Source organism: Ambystoma mexicanum, chromosome 1p, assembly GCF_040938575.1.
Source record: "Ambystoma mexicanum isolate Mex_15411 chromosome 1p, UKY_AmexF1_1, whole genome shotgun sequence".
NCBI classification, from domain to species: domain Eukaryota; kingdom Metazoa; phylum Chordata; class Amphibia; order Caudata; family Ambystomatidae; genus Ambystoma; species Ambystoma mexicanum.
This window is the reverse complement of record NC_090921.1, coordinates 4388695-4414826: the sequence shown is the minus strand read 5'-3', so window position 1 is coordinate 4414826 and position 26132 is coordinate 4388695. Positions and strand designations below refer to the sequence as shown.

General features: G+C 44.3%; 1 long non-coding RNA gene across 2 annotated transcripts; it reads right to left on the bottom strand.

The window, feature by feature from the left end:
* Window positions 1-177: 177 nt before the first annotated feature.
* On the bottom strand, window positions 178-25868 carry LOC138563716 (uncharacterized). Of its 2 annotated transcripts, none has more exons than XR_011299698.1 (4): window positions 25601-25868; window positions 25299-25466; window positions 25060-25217; window positions 178-2586 (listed from the first exon to the last, which is right to left on the bottom strand). It is a non-coding gene; the product is annotated as an uncharacterized lncRNA (long non-coding RNA). The 2 variants fall into 2 exon arrangements; XR_011299704.1 differs by having other exon boundaries at window positions 178-1797; window positions 25601-25867.
* Between the last annotated feature and the right edge of the window lie 264 nt (window positions 25869-26132).

The following is a 26132-nucleotide window of genomic DNA, read 5'->3' as shown; positions in this document are numbered from 1 at the left end:
GGCGCAGAAGTAAAGAGATGAAGACGAGGTGCTAAGACCCCGATTGTGCTTTTCTTCACCTCTTCCATCCTATCAGGCTCTCCTGGACGTTCTAGGGCCCTCTGTTGCTCTCTGGGGCTCTTTGTTACCCTCTGGGACTTCAGCAAAAGCAATTCAAGCAGCAGGCAGAAGGCAGAGTTAGGCTCAACAGGTTTTATTTCATGCCAGACTGACACAAACAGCATCGTTATCAAGTACATGAACCCCTCTGCGAGCTGAAAACAGAGCTTACTGTTATATCTGTCAGAGAAAGAGGATTGAAACCCCCACCTTTTCTAAACATGTCCTGGCAAAACTCTTCGTTGAATATACTCGTGCCCAAGGCAATTATTTCTTGTCTGTGTTAAACCTTCAAATTAAGATACATTCTGGCACCCATCCTACGGTTTTCCCGCCACTCTACCGCAAATATGCCCATGCAGCTGTTTCCCTTGGCTACATTTTCAGACATAACCCAATTAACTGTCTGGTCTCAGAGCGCTTATCTGGTTTTTTGCAAGGCACTGCGACCTTGAATTGTTCAACTCTTGGCTGACCTACGGTGCCACTGTCTGTAGAGAGTCAAATACATTATTTTACTTGTATAAAGGCATTGTCAGCTAAAGGCATTGTTGGTTACATAAATGGCAGAGTTATTTTCTGTCTGGGTATAGGAAAAAAACTTATATCATTTTCCTACTCAATTTTTATACTATGCATTCTGTACCTTACCTACTTACTAAACCATGATAAAAGCATTTTTGACCTTATACACATAACACCCTTTAAAGTACTAATGTCTTTTAACCCTATGAGTTCTATTTTCACATATTTACAATTCTAAATCACTCCATATGATTTTCTCTGCCTGGCTTTAAGTGGGGGGGTGGGGCTGCCCCCTAATGCATTCAGTTGTTGGTACCTGATCTTCATTTCGGCACCTACATTACACTTCCCCTTATTTAAAGTTCTTGTTTGTTAAAACAATGACTTTCAACCATATCCATGTCCACCCTCCTTGATACTTATCTAAAAAACATCCTATCACAATCTTATAATTTGTCACATACTAACGCATTTTTATTCTTAAAACAGAACATGTGTGTGTATCTAAACTACTTTTATCTCCTTTCATTTAAGCCCCACTACCTTTCTCCATTTACTTTAACCTAACTTTATGCCTTAGATAATTTCACAGCCATTGTGAGACTCGAGCGGTTGGTCAAGCTTTGAGATAACCCATTAGCACATTTTCTCTTCGTATGTCATATTTTGTCTGCAGCTCCCACCCCAACAAAAATATAATCTCTCCTTCATCTTCTTCTTCTGCCCATGCATATATACATACATGTTTCAAACTGTATCCTTCCCTCTTGTTCCACACATTTTTTTCTTCCACATCTTCCACTTTACTCATCTTAGTTTGGCATCGGTGGACCGTCTGTGTCCTGTCACCTTTGTCCTTTCTTTTGAGCTGTTTTCACAGACAGTCTCCCAGGTTCTTTTGATGCTAAAACAAGGAATCCATTGTCTTTTTTCCTTTTTCACAAAGAGTTAATTTTTACTCAAGTGTCTCTCTTTCAATAAATACATTGTTCAAATGAGTCCCAAAGAGGGGATGTTTCTGCATGGGGACACAGGGTTGGGGGAGTCTTTTGCAGACAAAATTCAGACGATCAATTTTGCGTCGGGCTTTCACTGAGTTTCGATATGACCTCCCTCTTTCCTCACACGGTTCGACGTTAATTTCCCAAGGCATACAGGTCCCTCGATGTATACCTGTAATATAAAACTGAATGAGTTTCTTTTGTAAAATAAACATGTGTCTTCTAATTTAACACATTTCCTAGCAAACCATTTCCTTAAAACCCCTCTCGTTCACATTGGCTTTCATACGCTACCTCCTAAAAAACCGCGAGACATTCCCTCTTATTGGACACCCCTGCCTCCTAGAAAAAACTACAAGACATTTTCATTTAAACATTTCCTTTTTATGGGTCATTCCTGCCGCAGAACAAAATACACCCCCATCTTTCGCTCTGTGTCAGCTGGCTAAGTTTGTTTCGAAATAGAACAATTTGTCCTTCATAGGACACATTTTTCCCTTGAGGGAGACACATGCAACCCTAAGGAGACAAAAATAACAATTAAAGAAAGATGTCTTCTTCTTTTCTGGTCTTCTAGGCACGTCCGTAGCAGATGACAGAAATGTCCTTGGGGACCACCGTTGTCTGTAGAAAGTCAAAATAGGAACACAAGTAATTCGGCACTGGTAAGGGGTCAGGTTTTCTTCCCAACTTCAACCCTTTCCTCCTTTTCTGCTATCAAAAAATACTTTCTGGATCATTTTCCCCTATTCGTTGGTGCACATAAGCAACTATTTTCCAACCACCCCGCAGGATACTTAGTTTAGGCTTGGTTCTTTGCTCAGCTTAGCTGCACGTGCTTCCTGGTTAGCAGTAAATACTTCCTCAGCTCAGCAGTAAATACTTGCAGCTTAGCAGCCATTCTTCCTCATTTCTTCTTGTCTGTTGGACCATGGCCTTTGCTTGTGCTTTTGCATTCATCCTATGGAGACAAAACAAAGGCGTTTCGCTGCACACTGTCCCTGCCTAACTTAATCTAGTCTACCCCTGTTTTTCGAGACTATGGCATCAATTCTTACTATGTGCCTCCATTTTTTATCATACCCAACAATGTTTGCCTCTTCTAATATGTGCATGCCCCTATCACATCAACACAAAAAATAATTACTCACCTTCAATTTGACTTTGACTTGGGAAAAACAGCGAAATACTTGAAGACATGGTGTCTCTTACTACCTCTTTTCCTGTTACTCACCTGGATCCTCTTACTTTTAGTGCTGATCAATTGTGTGTCCACACCCTTTTATTGTGCACTAGTACTTACCTTTTTCTTTTCCCCCCTAACTAAGGCCATGCAGACATTTCTCGTGCTTCCACGCAAAGGTCCATAACATTTATCTGTAAAATAAATCAAAATCATTACAGGCACTCAAAAAATTGTTTTTACTTACCTCAATATATTTTCTTAAAATGGCTTGTGTGTGATTTTCCCTTGTTTGGTTGACCCAATTTTTTGTTAGCTATACTCCTTTTCTCAGTCTTCATGGTCACTGATGCTTTTTATTGCCCTACGCTCCTTTTCTTCTGTTGGCCAGGAAACCTTATAAGTGCTATTTGTTTTCAAATTTTTTGATTTTTTTGTCCGTTTTATGCTTTTGAGTTTATTCCCTATCCTTTTATTCATTTGCCCAATTGTTCCCTTCCTCAATTTTTCTTTTATTCATTTTTTATTTAAGATAATAAATCATTTTCGTCTTTTCCTGATTTTGTTTTTTTTCTGATCCTGTGTAACAGAGGCCCAAAGTCTCCCTAACGTTTTTAACCCTTTATTATAATCATCTCTTATTTATGTTGGGCATTTATTTCATTATTATTTAGTTTTTCATGTATACTAAAACACACTTCCTTTATTTTTCTGCGTGATGCTGTAAGGAAAGTACCATTTCATACTCCATTAATCCCTATATGGCTGCATTGTCATCTATGACGTTGTTTAACCTAAATCTTTTATCTGAACCCTTACCGTCCTTCATGATTCTTATTTCATTCCGTTTGCTTCTTAATCATTTGCCATGTTTCCCTACGTTATGGCTGCCTCTAATTTCCTGGAGGTCATCTGTCTCTTCCTCTTTTTCATAAATGTTCATGGCCTGCGCCTGAATTTATAAAATACTTTCATTATGTCTCCACCGGGTCATACAGCTGTCTATATTACCATGCTGCCAAAATAATAAAATCCTTACATTTTTACCCAAAAAATCTCATTGGCCTTCTGTCGTTTTCATGCCCTCAAAATAATGCTTGTGTCTAAATGGTGCATGTCCCAGATACACAAACATGCTTTCCTTGATATCCTAAACACCATCATCATGCTTTCATGCTTTTTCATTCAATCCTTTCTTCAACCATCTTAATACTATAATAATAGAATCTCAACTGATCGTCCTGAATCAAAAAGGTTTTTTTACTATTTTTCAAAATGTTTTCTGCATGCCAGCCGCCAAGGCCTCAAAAATTGTAAAATACCACCCCTGGTATAACACCATTAAGGCTGTCCTATCACGCAAGGTGGAGCTCCTGTAAAAGGACCTTTAGGAGCCCCCAAAAATCCCCATTCAGTGAATTATACTTGTCCTCAAAACTCCCCAAAAAGCAGGCCACAGGGGACCCAATAACCCTCTTCAACTTCAGAGGGCTTCCTAAGTCAAAAAATAATAGAGAACATGAATAACATTAGACCATTCAGCTGCAAGGCGATGCCTGCCCCTGCCCGCACGTTAGTTTAAAAACCCCATATAAAATCACTTGCTCCACATCTCATGACATTCACCAATACCTCCTTCTATCCCAACACTATTTCTGCAGCTATACAACAACCCTTAGGAGTGTTCCTCCACTCACACTTGTTCGTGTCATGCCAGGTCACATGCTACAATCTGTTCTGTTGCACTTATCATTTGAGTGCCATTGCTTCCGCTTCACTACCACACTCACTAATGCCATCAACACTTTCCTTTCCCCACAAAACTGTTTATTCATTTCCTGTGTCATTATCAGAGTTAAATTGGACTACTACACTGCCATCCTTGCAGGCATCCTAGCAAAACATCTTCACAGGCTCTAAAAAGTGCAGAGTGAAGCTGTGTGCAATTCTCAGTATTCTGAAAAGGATATTCATTACTCACGCCATGTGAGCTGCTCACTGGCTACCCGTGAAGGAACGGTTAATTTCAAAATCCTAACCATTATACACAAATGTATGTCGCACACAGCACCAGTATATCTAACTGATGCTGTTAATAGAGTCAGTTCAGCCTCACCCAAAAGAAGTCATCATGTCACTCAACTACAAGTCCCACTAACCAAAAGAGCTAATGCAAGAGGTCTAAGCTTCCCCGTCTTGTTCCCAAACCAGGGAATGCTTCCTCTAGCGAACTTAGAGGAGCACCATCCCTCCTCATTTTTTCGCCAAACCCCTCAAAATGACCTTATTTAACTACCCTTATTAGTTCCCCCAGCGGTGTCTATACGTGTTCCCCATGCTGTTTAATTAACCTCTATGCCATGTGTTTACTCAATTTCTACTCTATCCAATGTGAGCTACACATGCAACTCATCCATTGTAACTACAGTATGTATTCATCTGTCCTATAACTACAGACGAAGCTGTGGCATGCAACTACTTGTGTATGCCATTTTCATTGTAATCTGCAAGCTTCTTCTTTGTAACAGCACCACAATGCCTAAGGGCTACTGTGTGCTCTATAAATTCTAATAACTAAATAAATAAATAAATGGTTCTTCATGCATTGAAGCCTTTCCTTTCTACTGGGAATTGCTCATTCCTTGCTAAAACTATAGTTGGCACTAATACTGGATCACTACAACGCCCCTTCTCTGGGCACTCATGGACAACTCCTTAATAAAAAATATATCTCACACAGAATAATGCCTCTAGGCACTACCGAATATTCCCATTCAGAAGCCTCTCATAAGCCATGAAACTGGCTATCAGCAAACAAATACATTCCTTTTTTACCTTTTTCTCTATGTCCTTTCATACTTATCAGAGTGAATCACTCTTGTAAGTCCATCAGACCATACTGGTCAGTCCAATATATATGTCTGCCTTTAGATATTCACAACTGGGGGCCCCAGTTTTTCCCATCTGACTCCTAAAAACTGGAATGCCTTCCCCCTAGTACTAGGAAATGAAAGAATCTTACATTGCTTTTCCTCAAAAAATGCTGAAAACATTCATGTTCAACCAAGCCTCTTCGTGATCTCATCATGATGAATAGCCAAGCTGGCTACGGCAATGCCATCCATGTGCTAATTCTTCTCTTGTTTAATTTGTTCTTGTACCTGCACCCTTGCATCCTCTGTACTCGTGCCAAAATGCCCCTGGGCTGATGTGCGCCTTCCTGTTTACATAAATACCACTGAATGGTGCCTATTGAATTCACACCACAGCTGATACATTTTCCTCACAAGACTGCCACATCTGTAATCTTAAAAGCTGTCTGTGCTCCATGGATACACAGTCCCAATGTCTATCATTAGACCAAAATCGTTTTTTCTTGCCATATTTCTCTTTGCATTGCAAACAGTAGTGCCATTTAACGCTTCTAAACACATCTGATCAACCTCTGGGGCTGTCCCACTGTGTAACACATTCATTTTTCTGTTTTGTTAAAATATTTCTTATTTTTTGGTTGACACCTTTTATTCCCAGGTGCCTCTGTGTGTCCTGTGTTTGCGTATTGCTGAGTCTACATGTAAGCTCGCTTACTCGTCCTCTGCAACAAATTCATTTTGCATGTAATGCACTTGTTTTCAAAATAGATGCAACATATAAAACACAAATCGCTTGCTTATTTACCAGATTACTAAATAAGTATCCCCTTACTGCTGGGTTACTAAATGGGTATGCTGCAACTGCACTCATAGATGCTTCCATTTCCAAGTGTGGGCATTTGTTCCATAATGCGCAACAATGCTCAGAATGACCCTTCGCATCTGTAATCTGTATTTGACACATTGTTTTTAATAAAATAAAGCCTGTCTTTTACTGCACTTGCTTGTATGCAATAAATATGGCCTTGCAAAACGCACAATTATTTTGTATTTAATAGAGCGATTGCTTAGCTTGGCAGTGTTATCTCAAAGAACAGCTATCACGCATTCCTTTCTTGGTGAATCACCCTATTCGCTCTCATGGGTCATCTTTAACCTTGCTTCTGGGTAAATTAAAGCATTTTTCTTTTCTCGTGTATTAATTTAGCTGCATCCTGCTAAACTGTTAATTCTCAATTGCGTGTTTTGAAGCAGCTGCTCTGACCTTATTTTTCATGCTAAACAAAATATACTTATGTTTCTGTCATCTCACAAATGCAAGCTAAATTGAAATATAAAAAAACCCCTATCGTTTAAACCGTGGCAGGCAAGCCCCAAACAGAATATTCCAACAAAAAAACACAGCTTGTTTCACTTCAGCGAGACATCCTTGTCAACACTTTTCCCAATTAAAACGCAAATAAAACCTTGAGTAGCATTTCACCAGTCTCTGTTTTCGCCTTGAGAATCATTCACTCATTTCCTATCTAAAAACCAATGATCTTACGCACCTCACAGGCTCACAGTTTATTTCTTAAGTGATAAAGTATTATAATTTGAACAGGACTTTTCTACCCTTCACAGTAAAAAAATACTTCTGCACAATGCATTCCTTTCCTCAGCGAGCGTAACAGCACTTCTATAAATCACTGTAACTCAGTCATTTTAATGCGAAACTCTACCGTACTTAGCGCGATCCATTAGTTATCTTGTCTAGTACTAGGAAATCACATATTTAACTCAATAGTTGCTAGTTTGAAAACATTTTTTATTTATGGTTACAAGTGCAAAAGCTTTTTACACTTATCTCAGTACTGTTTGACTTTTTTGAGGGGAAATCACCACGAATTTGTGTGCCTTAAGTCATATAATCATGTCATCTACATTATTGTAATTTTTTGGCATTTTCAAAACCTTGGCTGAATGCCAATTTTTTAGATTAGCTTGAGAATATCTTTTTATATTATTTCCAATGTTTTACAGTGCACACAGACAGTTAAGCCATAAAATGAAACAAATGAACAGCCAAAACATATAACAATTAGACACACAATCATAATATGACATGTGACAAAAATCAGACAGACTCCGGCCGGCTACATTTAAGTGAACTTCCTAGTGTCACCTGCCTCTGAAGGTACACTCCTACCCCTATATATGAGCGTTTCTTTACAAAACGCGAGTTCACCCCTTTCAAGGAATCTTAAATTTCTCTTGGTGTCCTAATCACCCTATTAAGTGGGATCTGGGTGCAAAAACTCCATTCAGCCGTCTTAAAGCAGGGAAATGGGCTTATCCTCTCTCTCTCTCGGGGCGTCTTCCCCGATATCTCCTCTCCTCAGGTATCTTCCTGGTATCTCTCTCTTCTCGGTTATCCTCCTGGTAACTCTCTCTATTGCTCGGGTACCTTGAGTCAATTCTTTTTTCCTTATATATACACATTATACTCTAATTCTGATGTTATATTTTGTTCATATCCCACCTCCCTCAGTTACCTTTTGCTGGGGCCCCCCATGAATATTTTACTCTTGTGATTTTTTAAATGCTGTTAATTTCTTGGTTTTTCCCCCAGTCTGGACTGCCATTGCTATTTTTCCCTGAAAAGTTACCATATATATATATATATATATATATATATATATATATATATATATATATATATATATATATATATATATATATTCATCTTTCTGCCATACTGTTCTCCCTCCCTTTACCTTCTTTTCTATCAGCTAGGGCAGCTGCAGTCTGCCCCATCCCTATCTTATTTTCTATCCCCTTTACTCACTTTTATCTTGGGCAGAACAGTATGGCTCACCTTAGTCTCTTAGTCTTGACTGTCCAGGTTCTTTTCGGCTTGAAGTGATGTACTCTGTTCAGTAATCTGATCAGTCTGTTCATCATCTTATCCGTCCTGGTTCGACTCGCCATATGAAGACGGGGTGCTAAGACCTCAATCGTGCTTTTCTTCACCTGTTCCATCCTATCAGGCTCTCCTGGATGTTTTGGGGCCCTCTGTTGCTCTCTGGGGCTCTCCGTTACCCTTTGGGACCCTCTGGCATTTCAGCAAAAGCAATTCAAGCAGCAGGCAGAAGGCAGAGTCAGGCTCATCAAGTTTCATTTCATGCCAGACTGACACAAACAGCATTGTTATCAAGTACACAAACTCCTCTGCCAGCTGAAAACGGAGCTTCCTTTTATATCTGTCAGAGAAAGAGGATTCAAAACCCCACCTTCTCGAAACATGTCCAGACAAAACTCTTCGTTGAACATACTTGTGCACAAGTCAATGATTTCTTATCTGTTTAAACCTTCAAACTAAGATACATTCTGGCACCCATCCTAGGGTTTTCCCGGCCACTCTACCCCAAATATGGTCATTCAGCTGTTTCCTGTGGCTAAATTTTCAGACATAACCCAATTAACTGTCTGGTTTCAGAGCGCTTATCTGGTTTTTCACAGGGCAATGCAACCTTGAATTGTCTGTAGCGAGTCAAATACATTATTTTACTTGTATAAAGGTATTGTCAGTTAAAGGCATTGTTGGTTACATAAATGGCAGAGTTCTTTTCTATCTGGGTATAGGAAAAAATGTATATCATTTTCCTACTCAATTTTTATATGTTGCATTCTGTACCTTGCCTACTTACTAAACCATGATAAAAGCATTTTCGATCTTATACACATAACACCCTTAAAAGTACTAATGTCTTTTAACCCTATGAGTTATATGTTCACATGTTTACAATACTAACTCACTCCATACAATTTTTTCTGCCTGGCTTTAAGTGGCAGTGGAGGGCTGCCTCCTACTGCATTCAGTTGTTGGTACCTCATCTTCATTTCGGCACCTCCATTACAGAGGATAATAGGAAAGTGATCTTTAAAGAATAGACGGAAAAGGAAACAGAGAAAGTATGCTGGCGGCACGGAAATAGCAAGGAAAGGGTGCAAGTGACCCAAAAGCAAGGAAAGGATGCAAGCAACCAAAAAGCAAGGAAAGGGTGCGAGCAACCCCATAGCAAGAGAGGGCTGCAAGCGACCCAAAGGCAAAAAGGGAAAGGTGCAAGTGTTCACAACAAAGTGAGAAGTGTGCAAGAAGCACAACCAGAGGAAAGCAAAGCAAAAAAAAGGTGCAAATGTGCACGATAATAGAGGAAGAGTGTAAATGAAAAACAGATGAAGTAAAAAGGGGTGCAAGAAGCACCTGTGAAGAGGAGCTAAGAGGAGGACACGTATAGCAAATAAGGAGAGGGGTTGAGAGATCTGAGTGGTGGTGCCTGGGAGGAAAGAATAACTGGGCATTCTGGAAAGTCGCTGATACTGCCACATGAAGAACTTTACATTGAAAAGTACATCCTCATAAGAGGAATTTTGAGTTTGTTTGTTGAACTGTGTAAAGAGAGGCCTGCACTTGGGGAAGGGAACCCTGATAGGCCTAACAAGAATTGCACAAGAGACATTGTTGTAGTTTGTAAAGAGAGGCCTGCACTTGGGGAAGGGAACCCTGATAGGCCTAACAAGAATTACACAAGAGACATTGTTGTAGTTTGTAAAGAGAGGCCTGCACTTGGGGAAGGCAACCCTGAGAGGCCTGACAAGAAATGTGCATTTCTGTTGGGCACCAGAGTAGTGCAAGCTTGGGGAAGGGAACCCAAGGAGAACCAGAGACATTGTGAAAGTTATTGACTTGCTGCAAGAGCCCTCTTCCGAGGGCAACCCTTTTCATTTGAACTAATTTTGAGTTGGCAGAACTACACCTATTGGTAAGATTAGCTGAAACCAGCTGTTCTTGTTATTTTCTATTTAATCACTATTTTCCTTTAAGAAGACTCCCTGTAACATTTGGTTCAAGAGTGAGGGCCAGCATCGGCTTGGACACAGACAAACTTTGGTTTTGGATTTACGGAAATCGACGGTCGTTAGAAGCATCAGTTCAGGGAAAAATCCCTTTAGAGTTAGGGCCAGTTAGGTATTACACCAACCCCGGAACTATATTAAATAAAGGTTTTGAAAATATTACTTTTCAGTATATGTCTCTCTTGATATCATGCCTATCTCACAGATGACAGTAACCACATGTCAATTCTGGAGTGCATGCATTGCTGTGAGGAGTAAAATGTGTATTCCCTGTCCACCTTGTGTAGGACTCTCCATTCATGTAAGTAGTCTCCCTCTACCATGCCCTGCAGATTGGTACGGGCCACATGTGTCAACCCTCTGTGCAATCCGCCCGTGCAATCTAGTGCACCGTCTAGAATGGTGCTCATGCCGACTCCCCAAATCACTGCAGCTGTGGAATATCCCATACATAAACTAAACCTTTCCTTATAAAAGTCAGCAGTTTCGATATTCTGGCCATTAACATTCACAAGCAGCTCTTCAGCCAGGTTTAGTTTACCATGCACCAGTGCACCAGTCCGTACTGACCTTGTGTCAAGTTCCTGAAACTGCTGTGATCTATGTATAAGGCTCATTATTCCTCTGGCCTGGGATGAGTAGTATGTAAAAAAACCCTGATACCCTCCCCCCCAGTTTCTTGCAAAAATTGGGCTGCAAGAGCATGCATCTCTTGCAGGAAAATGATGTGGGTTCAATGCCTCTGTAAGTGCCACATTGTCTTGCAGGCTTTGATCGGGATGCCCAGACCTCTCACATGCCAGCTAATGAATATCGTCCAATTTGTCATATTATGTCACGGATCAGGCTCTGGGTTGGCTTACTTCTTTCCTCTCTGATCGACCCTCCCAGGTCCAACTTGGGTCCTTCCTCTCCTCTATCTCTACCTGTGGTGTTCCCCAGGGGTCTAACCTCTCTCCATGACTGTTCATCCAATACCTGGCACTTCTTGCCCACCGCATTGCCGCTCTCTGACCCAACTTTCAGTGCTATGCGGATGACACTCAACTAATTTTCAGGCTCTCTTCCGCCAATTCCTCTCCTTCTCTCGCCTCTGACTGTCTGTCTGCTATCCAGGAGTGATGATGTCTGCCTTAAAGCCAGTAAGACTGAGATTCTCCTCATCCACACATCTGCTCCCTCCTTTCCTGTCACTCTCTGGCAGGCCTCTCTTGGCCCTCTTCCTGCTCCCACCTGTGAGGCTAAAAACTTTGGGGTCATCTTCGACTCCACACTCTCCTTCTCTCCTCACATCTCTGATGTCTCTAAGAAGTCACACTACCAGCTGCACCTCCTCAGAGGTATTCTTCCTTTCCTCTCTTTCCCCCAGATGCTCACTGTCTCCAGAGCACTGGTTCTCTCTAGGCTGGACTACTGCAACAGCCTCTTTCTAAATCTGCCTGCTTCTACTCCCTGCCCTCTGCAACTCATCCAGAACAGGACTGCAAGACTTGTCCTTGGCCTCAAGCTCAGTGATCGTATTTCTCCAGGTCTGAAATCGCTGCACTGGCTCCCAGTGGCTGTGAGGATTAAGTTCAAAACCCTCTGCATTGTCCACAAGGCCTTCTGGGGCCTGGGGCCTCAATACCTTCAACTCTCTCTTCCGAAATATATTCTTTCTCAAGCTCTTCGCTCATATGTCTCCGACTTCCTCAGGGTCAGTCGCTTCTCCAAGCAAAGAGTTGGTGGTAGATCTCTTTCTTCGGCTGGGCCTCCCTCTGGAACAGCCTCCATGACTCCCTGAAACTTGAGGAGAACCATCTTTGGTTCCGGAAGCACCTCAAAACCTTCCTCTTTTTTTCTGCTTTCTCTCCTCCTCTCCGCTGCTGATCTCATGGCTGAAACTATACTGGTCACCTGGCCACCCTTTGATCTCGGGCCCAAGTCCCCTCCCCCACCAGTTGCACTCCTGTTCTGCCTCCCTGGCATTGCCCGCACTTGGGGACTGTTTCTGTATCCCTACAGCCCCCTACCAGCACTTGACACCTGATGTCTGCACTTACTCTTGCACTTGCCGCCAGCTGGCTGCATTTTTACTTAATGGCTTTTATTTATTCTATTTATTTTTAATTGTACTGCACTGCCCCCTCGCCCTTACCCCCACAATTTTCTCCTTCTCCCTTCCCCTGCACTTGCGCAATCTCAATGTCACCTGCCTAGTAAGATCGTTGTCTCTGTCTTCCCTCTGTTCCCCCTCCCTTACCTCATCGCGCCTTGAAACACTTGTGTACAGGCGCGTTGTAAATGCCATATTATATCATATCATATCATATCATATCATATCATATGAGGCACAGCCATACAGGGCAGCATGACCAATGGCTATCCCCAACACAGGTTTGCCATGTAGTTGCATCGCCTGCACATACACCGACCACCAAGTGCCATTTTTGTAATCATCTCTCCTTCCCGTACTTCATCAGGATTCATGCGGGTGGGGTTCTTAGCTGCAATAAACGAGATGGCTGCATCGGGTACTGTACAAAATATGTTTTGCTCTTGTATTGAAACCTAAGATGGGCGGGGAAAAGCATTGCATATTGGATCTTTTTTTCTATGAGAAGATTCTTGACTCCAAGGCATGAGTGCCTTTCTAGAAGGAACAGCAACTGAGTAGCCGGGTTAGAGGAGTATGATGCTGGCTTCGAATCTGAGTTCTTTCTTCTCTCGTGCTGTACTCAGCAGGACATCTCTGTCCCCGAAGTTCAGAATATGTGCTATTATCAGCCTTGGGTAATCTCAGGGTTTCGGCTTAGGGACCAAGACCGGTGTGCCCTTTCAACCAGAAACTTTGGCGATGTCATTGGATTTCCCAGTATCTCCCACGGCAGGCCCTCCACTGGGAGCTCCATATTCCCACGCAATGCCCCTTCACAAACCCCAACAATGCATTAGTTATTCCGATGTGATCGCGTTTCAAGGTCATCGCGCTTTGTTTTCACTTCCGTAATGCCTTTAACCAGTGTATTTTGGGTTCCCTGCATAGTTATGATGGTGTCCTCAGCTGAGCAGATTCTGCATCCGCTTCATTAATCCTTTACGTTTCATTTTCGAGCTGCGAATGCATAGAGGCACTATTTCTGTAATATCAACAAATTTATTGTTGACTGAGTCAAAGCCCTTTTACATGGACGTGAGGATCTGATGCAAATCTGGTGGGCACACTGCCAGGGCTCCCGACTGGCCTCCTTGCCCTGTGCTTCATTAGCTGAACACCGTAATATGAGCGTGGAGTTTGTTAGTAAGCTGCTGTCTTGCTCTGCACTACAGGAACAAACATTTATGATATGATATGCTGCGTCATTTATAACACGCCTGTACACAAGTATTTCTAAGCACGACAAGACAAGGTAGTGAGACATAGGGAGGACGAAACAAACAATCTTTCTATGCCTTGTGTCATTCAGATCACGCAAGTGCAGGGGCAGGGGGAGAGGAGAAGTGCCGCGGGAGAGCAAGGGGAAAGTGTGATCAGGGCAGCATTGCTCCGAGTTAGTGCAGCCACGGGAGCCGGCTTTGGGTAGTGCATGGTGGCAGGGGACTGTAGGGTTAAAGGTACAACCCCTAAGTGCACAGAGGTCTGGAGGCAGTGCAGGTGCTTACAGGTCGTGGAGGGTGCCCTTTGGGTTCAGAAGGTAGCCAGGTGACCTGTCAGGGCAGGGGCTAGGTAGGTCAGCAAGGGAGAGAAGGAGAGAAAGCAGAAGCAAAAGGAAGAACTTTAGCTGCTTCCAGAACCTGAGGTGGTCCTACTCAAGTTTGAGAGAGGCAGGGAGGCCATTCCAGAGGGAAGTGCCTGCAGAGGAGAGAGATCTACCTCCCACTCTCTGCCTCGAGAAGCGTTTGACCATCAGATAGCTGGAGGTAGCTGAGCGAAGGGCTTGAGAAAGAAGATGTTTAGGAAGAGAGAATTGGATGTAGTGTTGGCGCCGGCCCCGAAAGCCTTGTGGAACATACAGAGGGTCTTGAACTTGATCCTTGCAGCCATCGGGAGCCAGTGTAGAGATTTCAGGGCTGGAGAGATACATTCCCTGTGCTTGAGGCCAAGGACAAGTCTTGCAGTCCTATTTTGGATTAGTTGCATAGGGAGGAGAGTAGAGGAAGGCTGGTTGAGAAATAGGCTGTTGCAGTAGTCCATCCTAGAGAGAACCAGGGCTCTGGAGATGGTGAGCTTCTGGGGGAAAGCGTGAAAAGGAAGAATACCTCTTAGGAGGTGCAGCTGGTAGTTGGACTTCTTAGAGAGCTCTGTGATGTGTGGAGAGAAGAGAGTGGAGTCAAAGATGACCCCAAGATTTTTTGCCTCACAGGAAGGCGCATGGAGAGGGCCGGAGGAGGGTGGCCAGAGTGAAAGAGGAAAGGAAGGAGGAAGGGTCCCAATGAGGAGGATCTTGGTCTTGCTGCCATTGAGGCAGAGATCATTGCAAGCGCACCATTCCTGAATCGCGGATAGACAGTCAGGAATGAGCGAGAGAAGAGAGGAGGCAGAGGGGATCTTGAAGAAGAGCTCAGTGTCATCTGCATAACACTGAAACTTAGAGGCAAAGGTAGAGATAAGGTGGGCCAAAGGGGCCATATAGAGGTTGAAAAGCCAGGTTGAGCAGTTGGAGCCCTGGGGAACACCACATGTGGAGAGAGCGGTGGTGGAGAGAAAGTACCCCATTTGGATCTGAGAGTGTCAGTCCAGGAGGAAGGAGGTCAGCCATGCGAGAGACTGGTCAGTGATGCCTAGGTTCTCATGGAGATGATTGATCAGAATGGCATGATTGACCGTGTCAAAAGCAGAGGAAATATCAAGGAGGATGAGGACAAAAGGAAGGCTAGAGGAGAGATTAGTGATTCAGTGTGGAGAGTAAGCTGGGAGATGGCCAGATGTTCCAAGAGTTTGCCCAGGAAACGAGTAATACAGATTGGGCGGTAGTTTGTCGGACAGGAAGGATTAGCGGAAGTTCTTCAGGAGGGAGTGCACAAGGGAGTGCTTAAGGGTAGAGGGGAACATTCCAGTGGCAAAAGAGTGATTGCAGAAAACGGCCAATGCTGGAGCGAGGGTGTTGTTGTGGTCCTTGATGGTTCTGGAGGAGCAACTGCTTGGATGACACTTTTATAGATCGGACTTGTCTAGAGACATCATCAGGAGTGATCACAGAAAAAGAGGAGAAAGTAGGAGGAGAGGGAGAGGCAGCTAGAAGGGGACCAGGAGAGATAGAGGGAGAGGAAGAGGAAAGAGAGGAGAGAGAGAGGACAGGATGTCCTGAGTTTTAGAGGTGAAGTGAGAAGCCAGAGCCGTACAAAGGGCTTGGGAGGGAATAGTAGAGGTGGAGACTGCGACAGGATTGGCCAGCACCAGAAAACAGGAGGTGGGCGGAGCAACTGAGTGGCAGGGCCTGGCCACAACCAGCAGCCTACTCAATGCTGTCTGCCTGGAGCTGGCCTACAATCCTTAAGTAGAGGCTTGGAAGGTGAGCGCAGCAACTGAGTGGCCGGGTCTAGTCACATGTGCTAAACGGATTTCCCATCACAATTTGCATGTTGCAGCCCCCACTAACAGGCACTACTTCTCACAGGACCACTTAGAATTGTGTATGTACTCTCATGCAAATCATTTAATCATGGGCACTCTTGTATACTACAGGCACCCTAAATGTCAGTAGGCAAGAGCCCTGTTACCACTGCCATGTTAGAGAAGCCTAGAAATGTGACCACTGTGATTTGCAAGAGGAAACGATGCAGTTACTTTAAGATTGGTTAGCATCTATTTTGGCCTTCACGAAAGTGGAGAGACATGCCTGCACCTTGGCAGCCCCTGCTGGACAGCACCACAGGCAGTGGCCTAGTTTGCCTACTGCTTGCACCATTTAGTAAATCTATGGTTATGTTGGTTACATATGGAAAAACTATGCCTGCTCTTTCAGCGTAAAGAACTGGTTGTGTTATGCCTGCTCTGATGTAGGCATTTCTGGTTTGGTGCCTGCCACATGTGAGATCTCTGTCCTCAGTGTGTTCACCTTTGGAAGATAAGTCCCTGCTATGTGTGCGCACTGCACCTACTTTCCGCATATCCAACGTTGGTGCATCGGTTACTGCTGTATGTGGGCACTGCGCCTGCTCTTATCATGTCAAACATGTATGGATCAGTCCCCGGTATGCCTGAGCAATGTGTCAGGGCTCAAATTGTGAAGCATTGATGGATTTTGTGTCTGCAGGGTGGGTGCGCAGTGCCCGCTGTCTGTCGAGCATGACCAGTACCTGACAGGTGTGAGTTTTGAGGATGCTCTCATTGTGTGAAACATTGATGGGGCTGTGCTTGCAAGCACTTAGCATGTCAAGGCGTCTTAGCCTTCTTTGCGATCTGGAAGCATTAGTGACTGTATGGCAATCTCTACCTGCACTTTGCACTCGTTTCCAGCCATAATGTATCTTCTTTGCGCAATCTCTACCTGCACTTTGCACTCGTTTCCAGCCATAATGTATCTTCTTTGCGCAATCTCTACCTGCACTTTGCACTCGTTTCCAGCCATAATGTATCTTCTTTGCGCAATCTCTACCTGCACTTTGCACTCGTTTCCAGCCATAATGTATCTTCTTTGCGCAATCTCTACCTGCACTTTGCACTCGTTTCCAGCCATAATGTATCTTCTTTGCGCAATCTCTACCTGCAACATAATGTATCTTCTTTGCGCAATCTCTACCTGCACTTTGCACTCGTTTCCAGCCATAATGTATCTTCTTTGCCTACCAACGTATTCATTTTTCAGTATTTCGTATGACGACTATTTCTCATGGAAGGCATTGGTAGTTCAGTGGTAGAATTCTCGCCTGCCACAACGTTCCATTTCCAGGCCATTGCAGCTCTGTATTTAAAAAAAAAATATTCTTGAGATTTCCCTGATTTTGAAACTTTGGAAATGAAATGGGAGCATTACACACATTTTAACGTTTCGCCTTTTTATTGTTTTTCTCTCTCTTTCTCTCGCGCCGAGGGTGACTTACTCTCCTGGATGTAGTGACATGATAGTACACGTAAGACACGATTGGGTACAACTTAATTCTAATTATGTTTCTGGGGTCTATGACGAGGAAACATAATTGTGATGTATGTAGAAGACTTACGTTACATGTACCAGGGTCCATCAGGTACCTAATACATCTGGTGTATTTATTTATTTATTTATTTGCAGCCCGCGGGCATCGAGGCGCTGTTACAGGAATTATTCATATTTTTTTTTAGTTGCGTAATTGTAATTTTTGTCTTAGTTTGCGTATTTATAACACACTTAAATACCCGGAGGTTTCTAAGCGCGGAACAAGGTGAACACGTTGCCGCTGAGCTATCCTCCCGGGATGATGGCAGATATGAATAGCTGGTATGAATGAGGATACATACATTTAACCAGAGGACTTAATGGTTAATAGATTTAACATGGGGCCACGGGGGCACCTGTAATATGCGAGAGTGCCCATAATTAATTGATTTGTATGAGAGTACATACACAACTCTAAGTGGTCCTGTAACAACAGTGCCTGTTGGTGGCAGTGGCGTGTCCAGACTCTTTTGACTGGGGTGGCCTAAGTGGGACATTTACTTATGCAGGGGTGGCATGAAGTCCGAGCGCACACACTTAGGGACAACTGTTGTAACCTAAGCCCCTCCAGGGCTCGTGCAGTGTCACGTGTTTGGCACACACCAAGTGATGGCTTAAATAAAAAGGGTGCATGGCATTCCGTGTGCCAGTTGACCACCCAACTCACTGACTCCTGTCTGTATGTCAAGGCAACAGGCAGAAAGGCATCCGTCGCTGCCGGCTACCCATAACAACTGGCAATTTGTCTGAAGAAGCTTGCATGCACCCTGGAGCACACTGGCGGGGCACCCGCAGCGCAGAGATCTCATTTCCCTAGTTGGATCGTGTCCAACGACTGTCAGCAATGCTGACAAGGTCCTGTGGTGCACGGGCGTCCTACAACTGGCGTCCCCAGTGTGGGCTGAAGGCACCGCTATACAGATGTCAGGCACAGCCATGACAGACCGCTGGTTTGCCAGCGAGAACAGTTTCCATTGACACAGATGCTGTTGCCGGGAAGGAGGTTGTGGTACAGATGTCAGGCACAGCCAGTGCTTTAAGTGGGCCGGGGCCTGCCGGGGCTGGGCCCCGGCAGTCTCCAAAAAGTGGGGCTGAGCCGGGGCCCTGCCGGGGCCCCCAGTCCCACCGCACGCAACATTGGCGGGATGCATTATCCCGTCGCGGCTGCAGCCGCGACGGGAGATGCGCCTGCCATGGAGTCAGGCTAGCTGACAGAAGTGGCAGCCAACCACAGCGATGCTGTGCCTGGCTGCCACTTCTGTCAGTCATAGTAACTGCCTCTGGTGACCCCTCGCGCGAGGGGTCATCAGAGGCAGTTACTGTTCCTTTGTTTCCCCAGGTCGCCGAGGCGTCTTTAACCCTCTGCGAACCTGGGGATTCCTCGACATATTTCGAGGTTTATAAAAGATGGCTTTGAAAGTACACATTTCAAGCCATCTTTTATAAAGCTTTGCCGACGGACAATTTTGTCCGTAGTCAAAGCTTTATAAATGATGGCTTGAATTGTGTACTTTCAAAGCCATCTTTTATAATCCGAAAACATGGCCTGAAAACTACGCAAACCGTAAGGTACGCACACAAATATATATACATGTTATATATCTGTGTGCGTACCTTACTATGGTTTGTGTACTTTGCAGGCCATCTTTTCTAAACATAGAAATATGTAACATATTTCTATGTTTAGAAAAGATGGCTTGCAAAGTACACATACCATAGTAAGGTACGCACACAGATATATAACATGTATATATATTTGTGTGCAGACCTTACGATTTGCGTGCTTTTTAGGCCACGCCCCTCCCAGAAGCCACGCCCCCAAACGAGGGCCCCCTCTCGATTTCTTACCCCACTTAAAGCCCTGGGCACAGCCATGACAGACCTCTGGTTTGCCAGCGAGAACAGTTTCCATTGACACAGATGCTGTTGCCGGGAAGGAGGTTGTGGTACAGATGTCAGGCACAGCGATGACAGACCGCTGGTTTGCCAGCGAGAACAGTTTCCATTGACACAGATGCTGTTGCCTGGAAGGAGGTTGTGGTACAGATGTCAGGCACAGCCCTGACATGCCGCTGGTTTGCCAGCGAGAACAGTTTCCATTGACACAGATGCTGTTGCCGGGAAGGAGGTTGTGGTACAGATGTCAGGCACAGCCATGACAGACCGCTGGTTTGCCAGCGAGAACAGTTTCCATTGACACAGATGCTGTTGCCTGGAAGGAGGTTGTGGTACAGATGTCAGGCACAGCCCTGACATGCCGCTGGTTTGCCAGCGAGAACAGTTTCCATTGACACAGATGCTGTTGCCGGGAAGGAGGTTGTGGTACAGATGTCAGGCACAGCCATGACAGACCGCTGGTTGGCCAGCGAGAACAGTTTCCATTGACACAGATGCTGTTGCCGGGAAGGAGGTTGTGGTACAGATGTCAGGCACAGCGATGACAGACCGCTGGTTTGCCAGCGAGAACAGTTTCCATTGACACAGATGCTGTTGCCTGGAAGGATGTTGTGGTACAGATGTCAGGCACAGCCCTGACATGCCGCTGGTTTGCCAGCGAGAACAGTTTCCATTGACACAGATGCTGTTGCCGGGAAGGAGGTTGTGGTACAGATGTCAGGCACAGCCATGACAGACCGCTGGTTGGCCAGCGAGAACAGTTTCCATTGACACAGATGCTGTTGCCGGGAAGGAGGTTGTGGTACAGATGTCAGGCACAGCGATGACAGACCGCTGGTTTGCCAGCGAGAACAGTTTCCATTGACACAGATGCTGTTGCCTGGAAGGATGTTGTGGTACAGATGTCAGGCACAGCCCTGACATGCCGCTGGTTTGCCAGCGAGAACAGTTTCCATTGACACAGATGCTGTTGCCGGGAAGGAGGTTGTGGTACAGATGTCAGGCACAGCGATGACAGACCGCTGGTTTGCCAGCGAGAACAGTTTCCATTGACACAGATGCTGTTGCCTGGAAGGAGGTTGTGGTACAGATGTCAGGCACAGCCCTGACATGCCGCTGGTTTGCCAGCGAGAACAGTTTCCATTGACACAGATGCTGTTGCCGGGAAGGAGGTTGTGGTACAGATGTCAGGCACAGCGATGACAGACCGCTGGTTTGCCAGCGAGAACAGTTTCCATTGACACAGATGCTGTTGCCGGGAAGGAGGTTGTGGTACAGATGTCAGTGTATAACTAGGGGGTATGGTAGCCACCGGTTTTGGATTAGAACATACCTTTAATGTTGTATGTTGTATTTTTCTGCTATAATTTGATCAGTGTTGCAAGGAATCGCAAATGACTCAAAATGAGAGTTTTTATAGTACTCACATACAGTAAAGTGCTAAGACTAGTTTACAATAAATCACAGTCTTATTCATAGTCTCATAGGTATCAAAAAGTGCATGAATTTAATTACATGTTATAAAGTAAAATGGTAGTAGGAGAATTAAGGTGATACATATCATTTTGCTAGGAAAAAGAAAGACAAAAGCAGTATGCATATGTCTGAAAATCTACATCAATACTGAGCATTGGTCTCAAAATTGTGTGACATAAATTATTTACATACAGACAGAAAGGACATTACTTTACAGTCAAAAGAACCATCCATTAATTTCAAAGAAGTCAGAGAAAATAAATGAAAATAGGGCTGTTGAGGTGCATTAGTGAAACACAGTAACAGCAGTTTTTCGAAAACAACAGAGGAAAAAGAAAAAAATAAACAACGTAATAATATAATGATGAACAACTTCCATCTGTTAGTAGTTCTAGAGAGGAGGACGTTCAAGGTGCAGAGGAGCAGTCAACAAAGTTATTGTCCTATAGGGAGGTGAAATCACCATGATCCTTTCAAATCATCCTTTTAAAAAAAAGAGAGGGGTGTTTCACAGTAGTTTAGTAATTACCAATCCTTGATCTACGTCGGGAAAAAGCTTCCCAGATTTAGCTGCCAACAGGCTGGTGATGGGGTCTGATTTAGGGACGTTTCGGCTTCCAGGTATGATGCCTTCTTCTGGGCCTCTGGATTGTGCCACCCTACACAATGTGTTACACATAAGGGATAAATACTCAAAAGGCATCCGGGGGACGAATGAGTAGTAAACCTAACACACAAAGGGGAGTCCCTCAAATGAACCATTAACCAACTTGTTCAAAGGCCAAGTTCTTGCATCAACTTGGCCATATTCAATGGGTTTCTAATTTGCCTCAAAGAACAGCACACACAGACAGTAGTGTTTTTGTTACATTAAAACATTCATAATTTATTGCCTAGGCCATAGGTCCTACAATTTCACCCTTACAAATGCTAATTAAATCTGTTTGTAATTATACAGGTAAGCCAAGACATAAATTAATACATAAAGCAATATGAAAAATTCATACATTAAATATTGATACACATACCCCACCTTATATAAAACGCATATAAACCATAACCCATTCACAATAATGTCATCTCTTCTAAATTTGTGAATGAATAATGTGAAATAAAGTGAGGAAAGAAAGGGGAACAGATCCCCGATCTGATAGATACATGAAGGTATCAAATTAATCGATTCAAACCTACGTGACACAGTACGATGATTCAGTTTGAGGAAGCACAGACAAGGACTATCTTACTGGCCCTATCTGTCTAATAAATCACAGACATCCTCAATTCGACAGTGCCACTTAGCCTAAATTCTAAAAATTATTATTTAAGACCGAAAACACATCCCAGGTCTACGTCCTCAATTCTGATGTTGAGCCGTGGAGGTTGATGGCACAGAGTTGTGAGAAAGATGTTTCGGCAGGAAATCGGATATACTGCCTTCATCAGAACCCCTAGGGAAATGGAGCTCTGTGGATGTGATAAATTGCATTTTACTGCCATATAAAAAATTCTATTTTATTTAAAAAAAACCTGTCTAAAATTAATAAAAATGTACCAAAAAGCAAAAACTATCAAACAAATTGAATACAAGGGAAACCTCCACCAAAAACACCAAGATCCTATGCCTGCATTTATCAATAGAATCAAAGTAGCCTATTTCACCCGTAATGTGTGACCACACTGAATTAAAATCCGCCACCATGTGTGTGTGCAAACTTTTCCTAACCATACTTGAGGAAACTGATTATTAAGCAAAGAAGAAAAAGGGGGAAAGCTGAACCACCCCGTGGTTTCGTGTGGCAATGGATAGAGACCAACGTCGCCGTGCAAATCACTCAAAAGGCCCAATGCGTCCACAGCCAAAAGTTGATAATTAAGCTCAACTTAATATGTGGAGTAACTGAAGGCTCCCAAAAGGGTTGTCACTTCAGAGATGTCAACTCCATATGCATACTCCTTTTGTTATTACCTAGATCCAAGGCTTCCAATTTCACTACAGGAGGAAAGAGAGAAATGTCCATCAAATCACTTATATATGTGAATATATTGATCTTATCAATATTAAAGGTCTCAATCACCTTCGTTCCTGAGATCAGGGGGGTGGGGAGCAAAATGCCACTCAGCTGAATCAGAAAAAGGAAGTACTAAGCAATGCCGTCCCGTTCATAGTATCCATTGGTGAGGGCCAACTTCACAAGGAGGAAGCACGGTCACGGGAATGTTTGAGCAGTCACGTGTCACATATCCCAAACTGAAATCAAGTAAAAATACTATTGTACATGTCTAAGGGCTCCAAGTTCCCATCACAGGGCCCTCATGTGGCTGCAGAGGAAACAGAATGAGTTAAGAGATATACTGAGTGCCCTAAAAGTTCAGACAAAGTCACGTAATTACCCAGGCACAGACAGCCTGTATGCAGGGACCCAGAAACAGTGACACCACTGGCCCTCTACTGTTCCTCTCAGACTTCGGCTAAACAGTAATATCAGCCCATCTCGAACAGAATGCGGTTGCAACATAAGTGTGACCGTATAGATGTTACGTGCCAAAACCGCATCAAAGTCTCTTACCTGCGTGGTGCCGCTAAGTCTTCCGCTTCGGCCGTCCATATGCCAAAATTGCTAGGTACGGCCGTGGCATCATCGCGCTCCATTTAGGCGCCGGCGGCACAATTCCACACACCCCCAGCCGTAAAGGTGAGAAAAATAGAAATGGGACTGGAGAGGGCCCGCAATGCACTCACTTAGGATCGTATCGAAAGTGGCTCATGGAAAATGAAATGGGGCTATTCCATTACTAGTTACCCATCCTGTTCCATAGCCCATATTTGTCTACAGACCATGCTGCTTGCTGATGATTACAAAGCCAACATGATGAAAATAATTATATTAGCTGCAGCAAGAAATTGGCTCATTGAAATGCATCGCATATTAACCCCCTAAGGGAACCATAAGGCTGATCCGCAGATGTCAAGCTCCAGGAGGCATGGCATAACGTGCCTGTTATGCTATTGCTTGCTATCAAAAGTTAAAGATGCCCTGTGCATCAATGAGGTCTCCTGGGAAGGGAGGAATGGAAATGCAACCTTAGAGACAGGCAAGACTGACCAGATAGTCATAAAAGCAAGTGCTTAATGATAGATAAAGCTCATCAGCGTTGAGAGTTACTTTCATTAAGGCCCCTTTCTATGGTATCCAAACGATGTATCCACCTTGCTTCTGCCAAATTCAGACTGCAGGGTGTAATTACATTCCTTGGCAGGGCTTCCAAGACCCACCAACTCGCATCTTCCGATGAGTGGCCGTGTTCCATGTAATGGGATACCAAGAATGCATTGATATTTTTGCCCCTGATACGGGACCTATGCTCAACAATCCGTATGTGGACTGGCCTAGATGTTTGACATACAACTTTGAGTTTGAGGCCACATGGGCATTCCCCACAGTACATAGCGTTGGGTGTCTTGCAGTTGGTATGAGCTTGGATTAATGTTCTGCCTCTCACTTCAGTACATAGCGTTGGGTGTCTTGCAGTTGGTATGAGCTTGGATATTCAATGTTCTGCCTCTCACTTCAAACTCCTTTATTATCTTCGTGTATCTACAGGCAGAGCAACCTCCACAGGGAAAATGCTCTATAAGTGGGCGTAAATCCCACCCAGTAGTTCTATTCCTGTAGGCCTGTGGCTTGGAGCGCACAAACAGATCCCTCAAACGTTTCTGCCTAGTCAGTGCAAACAGAGGAAAGGGTTCATCTGTTAGCTCCAATTTCACAGGGGGCCAACATTTCTTGACCACGTTCTTTACCGCATAGGTATGCGTGGTGTACGGCAAAATGCAAATACCGCCACCCTACACAATGTGAACATAAAATGAAACAAAGTCTACTTAGTGTAGGTTTTCCCTAAGGTGTAGTGTAACAATACATGTTGGGTCAGGAACAATAAAAGGACATAGACAGAACAGAAAATTGTATTTAAAAAGTAGTTCCGCTGACCTTGTGCTTTTGGATCCGGACGGTGAGTAGAGGAGGGGGAAAGAAGTGCAACAGTTGGGGCTGTCAGTCTCCCCAGTAGGGACAGCAGGTACTCTTAATTCATGATGCTTCCGATAGTAGCCATGGGAAGTCTCTGCATGGGTGAACCTCAGTGCAAGCTGTGAATAAAGAACATGAGCACTGTGTATTTTCTGCTGGGTAGGTGGTCAGTTTAAGCTTCAAAATGCTGTAGTTCTTACCTAATCCGAGGTCCACGTGACCATCAATGGAAAGAATTGCTGTGTGCGGGCCGCCGGTCTGGCTGTTAACAAGTGTGCTCTGATGGTGTTGTCCGAGATTGGCGATAAGTACTCTCAGAGGATGGCCCAGTGTCGAAGAAAAATGGGCTGAAGGGCGTGTAAGTCTCCCTATTAGTTGTAAAAGAGATAGGAAGTATACAAAAAAAGATTAGAATTCAGTAGTCTAGTATGGAATAGAGGTGAATTCTATTCCGAAATGGATTCCTTGTGGACGCATATTTTGGTGGCAGTGAAAGGCATACTTGCAGCGTAAGGGTCGCTGTAGAGCGTAGGTCAGAAACGAAAAATTCGGGCTTGGTGAGCTGCGTCCTCGTACTGTTGTGGGCGATCAGCTCACTGTCTAGAGTTGCGGTGGAGATGGAAGGGCGCGTGCGCAAACAAGCAGTGTGTGCAGAATGCGTCGTCAGTGGAGGTATGTGGCATGCCACCGTTGTTATGGAAACTCCCTGTTGTAAAGGTAGTATTGCTGCAGGCAGGGCCGGCCTTAGGGGCAGCAGCGCCCTGGGCGGATTGGAGACCCCTCTTCCCCACGCGCCCCTCGTCAACAGGGGGCGTGGCCACGCAGTGACACTCGCTCCTGCGAGGAGGCAATTCTATGACTAGGGTGCATTAGCACGCTATCGTTCCTAAATGCGCTCCGCTGCCGCGGGCGCATTGCCTAACAATGAGGTGCCTGCCGCCGCCATGCCAGCTCGGGGGAGCCCTTGAAAGACTCCCCAAAGCTGGCGTGGCGGGGGGGGCTAAGGTGCCTTTTGTTGGTGAAGGCGCCCGCGG